Source organism: Papio anubis, chromosome 16 (assembly GCF_008728515.1).
Source record: "Papio anubis isolate 15944 chromosome 16, Panubis1.0, whole genome shotgun sequence".
Taxonomy (NCBI): Eukaryota; Metazoa; Chordata; class Mammalia; order Primates; family Cercopithecidae; genus Papio; species Papio anubis.
Window position 1 is genome coordinate 349,835 of NC_044991.1, and position 14,130 is coordinate 363,964.

Consider the following 14,130-nt stretch of genomic DNA (forward strand, 5'->3'; position numbering starts at 1 on the left):
AGCCTAACTTTTCCAGCCTTCCTTACAGCCAATTATCATAATGTGATTAAACTCTGGTCAGTGGGTTGGGAGTAGAACTGACACTGGAACCTCAAGCTCTTACTGTTGTGAGCTTCCTTGGTTCTGATTTTTCCACCTGGTGGAAAACCAAAAACCATAAAGACCCTTTTAGATCCACGAGGGGAAGCCACAAGCTGAGGAAGGCCACCTGGTTGACCAGACTGTTAGAGGAGAAAGAAATGTGCTTGCATCTTGCTCAAGCCGCTGTTCTTTGGGACCTCCTTTCATGCAGGCTTCGGTTTGTACCTTTTTTTTGAGGCGGAGTCTCAGCTCTGTAGCCAGGCTGGGAGTGCAGTGGCTGCGGATCTCAGCTCACTGCAAGCTCAGCCTCCCGAGGTTCACGCCATTCTCCTGCCTCTCCAGCCTCCCGAGTAGCTGGGACTACAGGCGCCCGCCACCTCGCCCGGCTAGTTTTTTTTTTTTTTTTTTTTTTTTTATTTTAGTAGAGCGGAGTTCCACCGTGTTAGCCAGGATGGTCTCGATCTCCTGACCATTGATCAGCCCGTCACCGGCCTCCCAAAGTGCTGGGATTACAGGCTTGAGCCACCGCGCCCGGCCGGTTTGTACCTTATTACAATTTGAGCAAGGTTCTTTACCTCCCTGAGTCTATGGCTTGAATAAACAACCACTTCAAAACTCATGTTAACACTTAAGGCCGGCCGGGCGCGGTGGCTCACGCCTGTAATCCCAGCATTTTGGGAGGCCGAGGCGGGTGGATCACATGGTCAGGAGATCGAGACCATCCTGGCTAACACAGTGAAACCCCGTCTCTACTAAAAAATACAAAAAATAAGCCGGGCGTGGTGGCGGCGCCTGTAGTCCCAGCTCCTCGGGAGGCTGAGGCAGGAGAATGGTGTGAACCCGGGAGGCAGAGGTTGCAGTGAGCCGAGATCGCGCCACTGCACTCCAGCCTGGGCGACAGAGCGAGACTCCATCTGAAAAAAAAAAAAAAAAAAAAAAAACTTAAGGCCAGCCGTAGCGGCTCACGCCTGTAATCCCAGCACTTTGGGAGGCCGAGGCAGGTGGATCACCTGAGGTCCGGAGTTTGAGACCAGCCTGGCCAACGTGGTAAAACCCCATCTCTACTAAAAATGCAAAATTAGCTGGGTGTGGTGGCGGGTACCTGTAATCCCAGCTACTCAGGAGGCTGAGGCAGGAGAATCGCTTGAACCCAGGATGCAGAAGTTGCAGTGAGCCGAGATCGTACCATTGCACTCCAGCCTAGGAGACAGAGCAAGACTCCATCTCAAAAAACAAAACAAAACAAAACAAAAAACTTGGCCAGGCACGGAGGCTCAAGCCTGTAATCCTAGCCCTCTGGGAGGCCGAGGCGGGTGGATCACAAGGTCAGGAGATCGGGACCATCCTGGCTAACACGGTGAAACCCCATTTCAGCTAAAAATACAAAAAATTAGCCGGGCGTGGTGGCAAGCACCTGTAGCCCCAGCTACTGAGGAGGCTGAGGCAGGAGAATGGCATGAACCCAGGAAGTGGAGCTTGCAGTGAGCCTAGATCGAGCCACTGCACTCCAGCCTGGGAGACAGAGCAAGACTCTAACAAAAAAAAAAAAAAAAAAGCTGGGCGCGGTGGCTCATGCCTATAATTCCGGCACTTTGGGAGGCCGAGGCAGACGGCTCACCTGCGGTCAGGAGTTCAAGACCAGAATGGTCAACATGGTGAAACCCTGTCTCTACTAAAAATACAAAAATTAGCTGGGCATGGTAATCCCAGCTACTCGGGAGGCTGAGGCAGGAGAATTGCTTGAACCCGGGAGGCAGAGGTTGCAGTGAGTCGCTGTGCCCATTTGCACTCAGCCTAGGGACAAGGCGAGACTTTGTCTCCAAAATGAAAAAAAACTTAATCCCTGGCTGGGTGTGGTGGCTCATGCTGCCAATCCCACCATTTTAGAGGCCAAGGTGGGTGGATCACCTGAGTCAGCAGTTTGAGACCACCCTGACCAACATGGTGAAACTCTGTCTTTACTAGAATAAAAATCAGCCAGGCGTGATGGTGCACGCCTGTAATCCCAGCTACAGGGAGGCTGAGGGAGCCACCTGAATCACTTGAACCTGGGAGGAGGCTGTGAGTCTAGGTGCACCACCTCTCAGCTGGGTGACAGAGTGAGTTCTGTCTCCAAAACAAAACAAAACTTAATCCAGAATGGCAGTATTGAAAGGTAGGGCCTTTAAGAGGTAACTGGATCTATTGAGAGATCTGCCCTCAAGAATGGATTAATCCATTTGTGAATTAATGAGTTATCTTCATGGGAATTGGAACTGGTGGCTATAAAAAGAAAGGGTTAAATTCACGGTGGCTCAGGCCTGCAATCCCAGAACTTTGCAAGGCTAAGGCAGGAGGCTCACTTGAGGAGTAAGGAGTTTGGAGACCTACTAGACATGTGAGACCCTGTCTCATGGAAAACAAAACAAAAAATTAGCTGAGCATGGTGCTGCACACCTATAGTCCCAGCTACTCAGAGCTGTGGGGAGGATGCTTGAGCCCAGGAGGTTGGCTTACGCCCGGTGACGTGGTGTGCCACGCACTTCCAACAGGCAACAGAGTGACACCTCATGCAAAAAAAAAAAAAAAAAAAAAAAAAGGAATAAAGACAGGCTAATTACATGAACACACCTCAAGCTCCTTGCACCCACGGGAACCGCCACTCCTGAGACTTAGTGTCCCCAGCAGCAAAGACCCCACCAGATATGCCTCTCAACCTGGGACTTCTCAGCCTCCACTTAACTATATGAAAGAAATTTCTGGCCAGGTGCTGTGGCTCACGCCTGTAATCCCAGCACCTGTGGGAGGCGAGGTGGGTGGATCCACCCGAGGTCAGGAATGAGACATCCTGGCTAACCACGGTGAAACCCGTCTCTACTAAAAATACAAAATAAAATTAGCGAGGCGTGGTGGCGCCTGAGTCCCAAAACACTTTGGGAGGCTGAGGCAGGAGGAGCAACTGTGAACCTAGGAGGCGGAGCTACAGTGAGCAGAATGCTTCCTTTCACTCCAGCCTGGGTGACAGAGCAAGACTCCGTCTCAAAAAAAAAAGGCCAAGTAGCGGTGGCAAGCCTATAATCCCAACACTTTGGGAGGCGAGGCAGGCCGGATCAAGGTCAGGAGATGGGGCTGTTCTGGCGACACGGTGAAACTCCGTCTCTACTACAACCTCGCCTCCCAGGCTCAAGTGATTCTCTTGCCTCCCAGCCTCGGTAGCTGGGATTACAGGGATGTGCCACCACACCTGGCTAATTTTTGTGTTTTAGTAGAAATAGCCAGGGTGAGATTACTTCAAACTCTGACCTCATGTGATCTATCTGCCCTGGCCTCCCAAAGATATGCAAGGTTCAGGCATGAGCTGTAATCTAAGAAAAAACTAGCCTGAGCAAGGTGGGCGAGCCTGTAGTCCCAGCCCTTTCGGGAGGCTGAGACAGAATAAGTGAGCCGGGGCCCGGAGCTTGCAGTGAGCTGAGATCCATTACACACTGCACACTCCAGCCTGGGCTGACAGAAGACTCCAGATCTCAAAAAAAAGAAAATTTAGCCTTTCTTTATAAATTAACCAGTTTCGGGTATTCTAAACAGCAGAAAACAGGTTAAGACACTGGGCTTCATATAAAATAATATTTTCTTCAAAAGGCTACAGGAGTTACATAACGCACCTGGCATATTTTCAGTGCCCATCAAATCGTACTTGAATTCACTAAATGAGTGAAAGAAGGGATGTGATGTCACTAATACGCATGAGCTCAAAAGTGTTCATCCTTCTCCTTTTTTTTTGAGATGGAGTCTCGCTTAGCCGCCAGGCTGGAGTGCAGTGGTGTGATCTCAGCTCACCACAACCACCATCTCCCGGGTTGAAGCAATTCTCCTGTCTCAGCCTCCCAAGTAGCTTGGATTACAGGCACCTGCCATCATGCCCGGCTAATTTTTGTATTTTAGTAGAAACAGGGTTTCACCACATTGGCCAGGCTGGTCTTGAACTCCTGACCTCAGGGGATCCGCCCACCTCGGCCTCCCAAAGTGCTGGGATTATAGTCAGAGCCACCGCACCCGGCCTCATCCTTCTCCTTTTTAAGTTAATTTTTAACACCCACCCTCTCATTTCCCAGAGGCAGAAAGATAACAGCCCCATATGGCTGCAAGAAAGAAGGAAGCAGAGGAGGCTAAGTCCTATATATTCTCCATCATAAACAAGAAGGCCCAAGGAACTCACAGAAAGCAAAGAGAGAGGGAACAAGACACGCCTGGGGGCCAGGACTTAATTCTACCTGGCGCTCCTTCCTGGCCACCACTTACCAAAAGAGAAGCAATCTCTCTACTATGGTACGATGCTATTCTCTGGTGTGGAATTCTATATTTGGGAAAACGTGGGCAATCCTAAAAACAAAAATTAAAAACTAAAAAATACAGTCAATTCTTTACCCAAACAGCAGAATAAGACTTCCAAAAGGACTCGTGATGTAAACACATTCTCAACGAGACCAGGACCACCAGAAAAACCAGCACACTTGGGCAAACCAGGGCTGATGGGCACCTACCAATACGAAAATACCAGCATCTTAAGATGTTTGACACGTGGAATGAATTGGAATCCTTCAGTCATATCTTGAGGATTCGTGGACCCCTTCATTTTCATATAATTTCAAAATCAGGCTGGGTGCGGTGGCTCATGCCTGTAATCCCAGCACTTTGGGAGGCCAGGGCAGATAGATCACATGAGGTCAGAAGTTTGAGACCACCCTGGCCATTTCTACTAAAAACACAAAAATTAGCCAGGTGTGGTGGCACATCCCTGTAATCCCAGCTACTCGGGAGGCTGAGGCAAGAGAATCACTTGAGCCTGGGAGGCAGAGGTTGCACTGAGCTGAGATTGTGACACTGCACTCCAGTCTGGGTGACAGAGTGAGACTCTATCTCAAAAAACAAAAACAAAAAACAAACAAACAAAAAAAAGGCCAGGCGCAGTGGCTCACGCCTGTAATCCCAGCACTCTGGGAGGCTGAGGCAGGCAGATCACAAGGTCAAGAGATCGAGACCATCCTGGCTAACATGGTGAAATCCCATCTCTACTAAAAATACGAAACATGTGCCGGGCGTGGTGGCAGGCGCCTGTAGTCCCAGCTAGTCAGGAGGCTGAGGCAGGAGAATGGCGTGAACCCAGGAGGCGGAGCTTGCAGTGAGCCGAGATCGCGCCACCGCACTCCAGTCTGGGTGACAGAGTGAGACTCCATCTCAAGAAAAAAAAAAAGAATTGACTGTATTGTAGCTTTGGATCATTTTGGATTTTCTACATATACAATAGTATCATCAATGAATAATAGTTTCTTCCTTTTTAATTATTTTATCTCTTTATCCTTTTCTTCTGATTTATTCCGTCACTATTCTCAAGTGGTAAAAGCACGTGCCCTGTCTTCTTTCCATTTTCACAGGTTAAGTTTTCAATATATTATTATTTAATGGTTGCTAAAAAAAAAACTGTTGCAACTTTTCCTCACAAGAATAAAGGAAGGTCCACTATTTTCTCTTCACTAATTTGGAAAAACACTGTTTCTATTCTTACAATAATTCCTTAGAACTTGTAAACTGCACTTATTAAAATCTACAGCTAATCCCTATCCTAGTTTGCTGTGGTTTGGATATGGTTTCTTTGGCCCCACCAGGCCTCATGTTAAACTGTGATGCCCAGTGCTGAGGTGGGGCCTGGTAGGAGGTGTTTAGGGTACTGGGGCAGATCCCTTGTGAATGGTTTGGTGCCATTCTAGAGGGAGTAACCGAGTTCTCACTCTTTTTTTTTTTTTTTGAGACAGGGTTTCATTCTTGTCACCCAGGCTGGAGTGCAATGGCGTGATCTTGGCTCACTGCAACATCCACCTCCCAGGTTCAAGCGATTCTGCTGCCTCGTCCAGCTAATTTTTATATTTTTAGTAGAGATGGGGTTTCACCATGTTGGCCAGGCTGGTCTCGAACTCCTGACCTCAGGTGATCCACCCGCCTCTGCCTCCCAGAGTGCTGCGATTACAGGCGTGAGCCACCATGCCCGGCCAGTTATCATTCTTAGTTCCCAAGAGAACTGGTTGTTGAAAGAGTTTGGCACCTTCTCTTTCTCTCTCTTCCTCTTTATCACCACGGGGTCTCTACAAGCTACCTTTCCTTTGGCTCCCCTTGAACTTCCGCCATGAGCAGAAGCAGTCTGAAACTCTTACCAGAACCAGAACTGTGTCAAATAAACCTCTTTTCCTTATAAATTACCCACCCTCTGGTATTCCTTTATAACAACACAAATGGACTAAGACACAGCTACTACAAAGACTGGAATGTTTTAACTTCATTTACTCTCCTTCGTGACTTACATGTTACTATTTTCATATATGATGCAATTCTACCTTGATTTTACCCCATAGATATTATTACATTACTAACAAATTAGTGGGGTGTTTTGGAGGGGACAGGGTTTTGGTCTGCCAGCCAGGCTGGAGTATGGTGGTGTGATTACGGCAATGTCAACTTCCAGGACTCACATGATCCTCCCATCTCAGCCTCCTAAGTATCTGGGACCACAGGAATGTGCCACCATGCCCAGGATTTTTTTTTATTATTGGTAGAGACAAGGTCTCCCTATGTGGTCCAGGTTGGTCTCAAACTCCTGGGCTCAAGTGACCCTCCCAAAGTGCTGGAATTACAGGCAGAAGACACTGCACCCAGCCAGTGTTAATTTGAATTTTCTCACATATTTGCTTTGCATTCTTCTTTGAATCTCAGTTCTTCCATTTAGGATCAGTTTTCTGCCTAAAGTCCATTCTATTTCTTATTTTATTTTGAGACAGGGTCTCATTCTGTCACTCAGGCTGGAGTGCAGTGGTGTGATCTTAACTTACTACAACCTCCACCTCCAGGCTCAAGTGATCCTCCCACCTCAGCCTCCCAAGTAGCTGGGACTACAGGTGTGCACCACTGCTCCTGGCTAACCTTTTTTTTTTTTTTTTTTTGTAGAGACAGGGTTTCACCATGTCACCCAGGCTGGTCTCAAGCTTCTGGACTCGAGCAATCCACCCTTCTCAGCCTCCCAGAGTGCTGGGATTACAGGCCTGAGTCACCGCGCCTGGCCCGTTCTTGAGAGTTATATTTAGTAAAGGACTGTGTCTTACCCTGTTTCGCTGCTATAACAAAATATCTTAGACTGGGTAATTTATAAACGACAGAAAATTATTTCTCAAAGCTCTGGGGGATGGGAAATCCAAAACCAAGGCAGCAGCAGATTCAGAGTGTGACAAGGACCTAATTTTCATAGATGGTGCCTCCACTGTGTCCTCACATGGCAAAAGGGACTAACAGACTCCCTCAAGCCCTTCTACAAGGCACTAATCCCATTCATGAGAGTGGCCCTCACAACCTTATCATCTTCTAGGCCTCACCATTTTTTTTTTTTTTTTATTAACTGGGACAGGGTTTAACTCTTGCTCAGGCAGGAGTGCAGTGGTGCAATCATGGTTCACTGCAGTCTCAATCTCCTGGGTTCAAGTGATCCTCCTGCCTCAGCCACCCAAGTAGGTGGGTCTACAGGCAGGCTCCACCATGCCCAGCTAATTTTTTTTCTTTAAAGAGAGAGAGTTTCACCATGTTGCTCAGGCTGGTAGGCCCCACCTCTTAAGACTATTGCATTGGGGATTAAGTTTCAATATGAATTCTGGAGGGACACAAACATTCAACTACAGCAGATAATTTTTTTTTTTTTTTTTTTGGAGACAGAGTTTTGCTCTTGTTGCCCAGGCTGGAGTGCAGTGGCACCAGTCTCAGCTCAACACAACTTCCACCTCCCAGGTTCAAGCAATTCTCCTGCCTCAGCCTCCCAAGTAGCTGGGATTACAGGCACGCACCACCATGCCCGGCTAATTTTGTATTTTTAATAGAGATGGGGTTTCTCCATATTGGTCAGGCTGGTCTTGAACTCCTGACCTCAGGTGATCCACCTGCCTCGGCCTCCCAAAGTGCTGGGATTACAGGTGTGACCCACCACGCCAGCCTACAGCAGATAATTTTTTTGAAAGATAATTTTTCCTGATATAAAGTTAGAAGTCAGGAATTATTTTACTTTCAGCACAATGAAAATATTACTCCACTGGTTTCTGGTTTCCATTGTGGCACTTAAGAAGTCAGCCATCATTCTTACTGCTGCTCAGATAAAGTTGATCTGTCTTACTAGTTTATTTTAAGATCCCTCTTTGTCTTTGGTGCTTTATAGTTTTACTCTCCTTTGGCTAGCTATAAATTTTCTTTCTATTTATCCTGCTTACCATTCAGTTGTCTTCTCAAATCTGTAGACTTCTTTTGAGACAGTCTCGCTCTGTCACCCAGGCTAGAATGCGGTGGTGCAAGCTCGGCTCACTGCAACCTCTGCCTCCCAGGGTCAAGTGATTCTCCTGCTTCAGCCTCCCGAGTAGCTGGGATTACGGGCATGCACCACCAGGCCCAGCTAATTTTTGTATTTTTAGTAGAGATGGAGTTTCGCCATGCTGGCCAGGCTGGTCTCAAACTCCTGACCTTGTGATCCTCCCGCCTGGCCTAAATCTGTAGATTTCTTTCACTGATTCTGAGAAATTTTAGTCTTTATCTTTCCTAATAATAAATCGGCCTCGTTCTCTCATTTCTCTTTACAGAACATTAAGTAAACACTCACTGGACATTCCCCCTCGATGTCCCATGTTCTAGTCAGTTTCCCATCATTTTCTCTGTGCTTCATTCTGGGTAATTCCTTCTGACCTGTTTTCTGGTTCAGTGATTTTCACTTCACTGTATATTTTTTTTATTAAACCCCTACACACTGAATTATTATTATTATTGAGAGAGGGTCTCATTCTGTCACCCAGGCCGGAGTGCACTTGCACATTTTTTTTTTTTTTTTTTTTGAGACGGAGTCTCGCTCTGTCGCCCAGGCTGGAGTGCAGTGGCCGGATCTCAGCTCACTGCAAGCTCCGCCTCCCGGGTTCCCGCCATTCTCCTGCCTCAGCCTCCCGAGCAGCTGGGACTACAGGCGCCCACCACCTCGCCTGGCTAGTTTTTTGTATTTTTTTTAGTAGAGACGGGGTTTCACCATGTTAGCCAGGATGGTCTCGATCTCCTGACCTCGTGATCCGCCCGTCTCGGCCTCCCAAAGTGCTGGGATTACAGGCTTGAGCCACCGCGCCCGGCCGCACTTGCACATTAATGGCTTGGCCTCCTGGGCTCTAGTGATCCTCCCACCTCAGCCTTTCAAGCAGCTGGGACTACAGATGTGCACCACCACAGCTGGCTAATTTTTAAAATTCTTTGTAGAGACAGGTTTTCACCATGTTTCCCAGGCTGGTCTTGAACTTCTGGGCTCAACTGATCTCCCTGCCTCTACCTCCCAAAGTACTGGGATTATAGGCATGAGCAACCATACCTGGCCTGAATTCGTGATATTGGATATTTTATTCTTTATTTCTAGACGTTCTATTTGCTCCTTTTTCAAATATTCTAGATCACCTTCTACTGTTTCCTACAAATATTTTTATGTTATTAAATATTTATTTCTTTAAAAATAGGCCAGGTGCGGTGGCTCACGCCTGCAATCCCAGCACTTTGGGAGGCCAAGGCGGGCAAATCACGAGGTCATGAGATCGAGACCAACCTGGCTAACACAGTGAAACCCCATCTCTACTAAAAATACACAAAATTAGCTGGGCGTGGTGGCAGGCGCCTGTAGTCCCAGCTACTCGGGAGGCTGAGGCAGGAAGATGGCGTGAACCCGGGAGGCGGAGCTTGCAGTGAGCCAAGATCATGCCACTGAACTCCAGCCTGGGCAACAGAGTGACACTCCATCTCAAAAAATAAAATAAAAATAAGAAGCACACTCAGCCAGCATGCTGGATCACACCTGTAATTCCAGCACTTTAGGAGGCCAAGGTGGGCAGATGGCTTGAAGCCAGGAATTCGAGACCAGCCTGGGCCACATGGCAAAAACCTATTTTTACAAAAAATACAAAGAATTAGCCAGGTGTGGTGGTGTGTGCCTATAGTCCCAGCCACTCGGAAGGCTGAGACAGTAGGATCACTTGAGCCCAGGAGGCAGAGGTTGCAGTGAGCCAAGATCACACCACTGTACTCCAACTCCAGCCTAGGTGATAGAGTAAGATCTTCTCACGCACACACAAAAAGCACACATTTTAATGGTCTGTTTCTAACAATTCCAATACCTGAAGTCTTTGAGAAAGCGTTTCTACTGGTTTTTCTGTTTTGAGTGCAGTGGCGCGATCTCGGCTCACTGCAAGCTCCGCCTCCCGGGTTCATGCCATTCTCCTGCCTCAGCCTCCCGAGTAGCTGGGACCACAGGCGCCTGCCTCCGCGCCTGGCTAATTTTTTGTATTTTTAGTAGAGACGGGGTTTCACCATGTTAGCCAGGATGGTCTCGATCTCCTGACCTTGTGATCCACCCGCCTCAGCCTCCCAAAGTGCTGGGATTACAGGTGTGAGCCACCACACCCGGCTTCTGGGGGTTTTTTTGAGACAAGGTTTCACTTTGTCACTCAGGCTGGAGTGCAACGGTGCAATCACAGCTCACTGCAGCCTCCAACTCATGGACTCAAGCCATCCTCCTGCCTCAGCCTCTCAGTCTGCTGGGATTACAGGCATGAGCCACCATGCCTGAACTGTACTGGTTTAACTCAGGGTGGCTTATTTCCTTGTGTGCTTAGTCATTTTTGTCTGTGTACTATTAATCGCTGTCCTTAAAAAATAACTGCAGGCAGATCACCTGAGGTCAGGAGTTCAAGACCAGCCTGGCCAACACAGTGAAATCCCGTCCTTACTAAAAATACAAAAATTAGACAGACACACGCCTACAGTCCCAGCTACTTGGGAGGCTGAAGTAGGAGAATCACTTCAACCTGGGAGGCAGAGGTTGCAGTGAACCAGATTGTGCCACTGCACTCCAGCCTGGGTTACAAAGCAAGACTCCATCTCAAAAAAAAAAAAAAAAAAAGAAAAGAAAAGAAAAAGAAATCTGCAGGGATTCTTTGTATCTTAGGATGAAGGTAACTTCTTCCAGCGAGGTTTTATCTCTGTTTCTGTCAGATGACAAGCTAGAAACACCTTGAATTAAATTCATGCCTGATTTCCCTTAACTACCAGGCAATGTAACCTGGGCTAAAAATCCTCACAAAGGCCAATATATAGCCACAATTCTCAGACACAGGTTTTTTCCCTTTTCATCTTTTTTGTGCTACATTTAGTAAAAAGACAACCAGGTGGGGGACAAGGAATGGTGTGAGGCACATGTGTCTCCAGTCTGCCCTCACACCTTGAGGACACAGCCCTTCAGAGTTCCACCAGTGTGGGGAGGGTTTCCTTTAGGTTATTTACCTTGAGAGGAATCGAGCTTAACTACTGTTCTTTTCACCCTACAAATCCTCTAAAATCAAAGCCCCACTTCGTCTACATCAGCAAACGCCCTCAAGGCAAAAGCAGACTCCATTCTACGGTGTTTAAGGGTGTTTAAATTACCTTTCTACGTTATTTTCAGTCAGATTTTGATCGAAAAGTTCCTTGCTTTTTTGTCAGTTCTTTTATTTATTTTTTTTAATCTAACAATTGTGGTTGTTTTTCTGGGGTGGGGTGGGGGAGTAGAAGGTAGTCTAAATAACCTAGCCTAACATTCTCAAAAACATAAAACCTTGCCATTTTTCTTGCAAAATGTATTTGATAACACGATTCTATAATGAAACTTATGTGCTCTCGTCACTTTGAGGAATTATTCTACTCTTTACTGGCTTCCATTCATGCTGATGAGACATGTTGTCAACCTAGCTAATGTTCCATTTTAGGTAATCTGTTTTTTAACTTTTACCTTAATATCTTCTTCTTTTTGTCTTTGGTGCTATACCATTTCAGTGTATGGGTGTGGGTGCGGATTTGTTTTTTTCTTTTTCTTTCTGATTTTTTTTTTTTTTTTTGGGACAGAGTCTTGCTCTCGCCCAGGCTGGAGTGCAGTGGCTTAATCTCAGCTCACTGCAACCTCCACCTCCCACCTTCAAGCAATTCTCCTGCCTCAGCCTCCAGAGTAGCTGGGACTACAAGTGCTTACCACCACGCCCGGCTAATTTTTGTATTTTTAGTAGAGACGAGGTTTCACCGTGTTAGCCAGGATGGTCTCGATCTCCTGACCTTGTGATCCGCCCACCTTGGCCTCCCAAAGTGCTGGGATTACAGGCGTGAGCCACCACGCCCGGCTGGGTTTGTTTTTTTCTAAAAATACTGATTGGAACATACTGTGATTCTTAAACCTATGAATTTATGTCTTTTATTAGTTTCTGAAAGTTCAAAGTTATTAACACTTTGAATAACAACTCTCTTCAGTATTCCCGAATTTTTCTTTTTTTTTTTTTTTTTTTTTTTTTTGAGACGGAGTCTCGCTCTGCCGCCCAGGCTGGAGTGCAGTGGCCGGATCTCAGCTCACTGCAAGCTCCGCCTCCCGGGTTTACGCCATTCTCCTGCCTCAGCCTCCCGTGTAGCTGGGACTACAGGCGCCCGCCACCTCGCCCGGCTATTTTTTTGTATTTTTTAGTAGAGACGGGGTTTCACCGTGTTAGCCAGGATGGTCTCGATCTCCTGACCTCGTGATCCGCCCGTCTCGGCCTCCCAAAGTGCTGGGATTACAGGCTTGAGCCACCGCGCCCGGCCCCGAATTTTTCATTCGAGAATTCCAACTACGTATTTACTACCATCACTGATCTCTCAGGGCTGCACTTTGGATAATGTCTTCCACTATGTTTCACTTTACTAATTCCATCTTCATCTATGTTTAATCTGTTTAATCCATATATATTGAATTTTAGTGGGTTTTTTTTGAGACAGGGTCTGGCTCTGTCACCCAGGCTGGAGGGCAGTGGCACGACCTTGTCTCGCTGCAGCCTCCACCTTTCAGACTCAAGCCAGCCATCCGCCCAGCCGGGTTATCTTAATTTTTAATGCATCAAAGTGTTCATAGAAACTATACTTGGCCAAGCACGGTAACTCACACCTATAATCTCAGCACTTTGGGAGGCCAAGGCAGGAGGATCACTTCAGCCCAGGAGTTCAAGGCCAGTCTGGACAACACAGTGAGACCCCATCTCTAAAAAGGTTTTTTTAATTAGCCGTGGTGGGCCGGGTGCGGTGGCTCACGCCTATAATCCCAGCACTTTGGGAGGCTGAGGCGGCTGGATTGCTTGAGGTCAGGAATTCAGGACTACCCTGACCAATGTGGTGAAACCCCGCCACTACTAAAAACACAAAAATTAGCAGGTCATGGTGGCTGGTGCCTGTAATCCCAGCTACTTGGGAGGCTGACGCAGGAGAATCACTTGAACCCGGGAGGCGGAGGGTGCAGTGAGTCAAGGTCGTGCCATTGCACTCCAGCATGAGCAACAGAACGAGACTCTATCTCACACACACATGCACACTATATATATATATATATATAAAATAAATTAGCCATGGTGGTGCATTCCTATAGTCCCAGTTACTCAGGAGGCTTAAGTGGGAGGATCCTTTCAGCCTGGGTGTACGTGGCTGTGGTGGGCTACAATCACACCACTGCACTCCAGCCTGGGTGACAAAAAAATATAAAATAAAGAAATTATATTTATTCTAATTTATCCAGCATCTAACTGAACTGCAATGGTAAGAGTATCTAATACTGCTGGAAGCAGAGGTCCTTCCCTCCCTTTTTCATTTTCTACATAACTGTGTGGCTTGAATGGCAGCTGTGACCGTGCATATGCTGTATCTCACATGATCCCCACAAATGAGACAGAATATATACCTCATTACATACGTGCAAAACTGTTCCCATTTTGTCAGAATTAAACTTTGGGCCGGGCGCAGTGGCTCACACCTGTAATCCTAGCACTTTGGGAGGCCAAGGAGGGCGGATCACAAGGTCAGGAGTTTGAGATCACCCTGGGCAATATGGTGAAACTCCATCTCTACTAAAATTACAAAAATTAGCCGGGCGTGGTGGTGTGCACCTGTAGTCCCAGCTACTTGGGAGGCTGAGGCAGAAGAATTGCTTGA

At 47.2% G+C, this 14,130-nt stretch overlaps 1 protein-coding gene across 3 annotated transcripts in view; it reads right to left on the reverse strand.

Annotated features, from left to right (window-relative positions):
- The window catches only part of PPP6R2 (protein phosphatase 6 regulatory subunit 2), a 96,792-nt gene that overhangs the window by 54,118 nt on the left and 28,544 nt on the right, over positions 1 to 14,130 (reverse strand). For 2 of the 3 annotated variants that reach the window (XM_031656144.1, XM_031656140.1), the window contains exon 1: positions 4,360 to 4,740. The exons of the other annotated variant lie outside the window; for it this stretch is intronic. The gene's annotated coding sequence lies outside the window, so the exon portion shown is untranslated. Of the gene's footprint in view, positions 1 to 4,359; positions 4,741 to 14,130 lie in introns of those variants that run through there. 3 annotated transcript variants of the gene reach the window in all.